We start from the raw sequence: 922 nt of genomic DNA on the forward strand, positions 1-922 counted from the left end.
ACTTCCTTATGCATTTTCCAGCTTCCACATGAAAATAATCATGCCTTGGGTCAAGATGCTCCTGAGTTCTTAAGGTGACAAAGTCACATTGTTTTTTGAAAAAAAAATTTTAATAGGCCTTTTGCAGCAAATTCACCCAATGCAATTTATCCAGTGATTTCTTGACAGATGTTTCTATGAGCCTTGGTTGTGGATGGGTCCAAGTAACATGAAATGCTTCACCATTTCAATCTTTTCTCTGTTTATCATGTTGCTTATTGGTCCAGTGGTGAGGACTCTTGTTCTCTTAATCTCGAGTTGTAATCCTTACTGAAGATTATCATCTTTTCTTTCTTTCTTTTTTTTACATGTTATTAGGGGCTCATACAACTCTTATCACAATCCATACATTTACATACATCAGTTGTATAAAGCACATCCATACATTCTTTGTCCTAATCATTTTCAAAGCATTTGCTCTCCACTTAAGCCCTTTGCATCAGGTCTTCTTTATTTCCCCCTCCCTCCCTCCTCCCCCCTCCCTCATGAGCCCTTGATAATTTATAGATTGTTATTTTGTCATATCTTGCCCTATCCGGAGTCTCCCTTCCCCGCCTTCCCTGCTGTCCGTCTCCCAGGGAGGAGGTCACATGTGTATCCTTGTAATCAGTTCCCCCTTTCTAACCCACTCACCCGCTACTCTCCCAGTATCGCCCCTCACACCCCTGGTCCTGAAGACATCATTCACCCCGGACTCCCCTTGCCTCCAGCTCCCACATGCACCAGTGCACAACCTCTGCCCCATCCAGTCCCGCAAGGTAGAATTCGGATCATGGTAGTTGGGGGGAGGAAGCATCCAGGATCTGGAGGAAAGCTGTGTTCTTCATCGGTACTACATCGCACCCTGACTGACCCATCTCCTCTCCTAAACCCCTCTATGAGG

This window comes from Tenrec ecaudatus, unplaced genomic scaffold (genome assembly GCF_050624435.1).
Source record: "Tenrec ecaudatus isolate mTenEca1 unplaced genomic scaffold, mTenEca1.hap1 Scaffold_1902, whole genome shotgun sequence".
Taxonomy (NCBI): domain Eukaryota; kingdom Metazoa; phylum Chordata; class Mammalia; order Afrosoricida; family Tenrecidae; genus Tenrec; species Tenrec ecaudatus.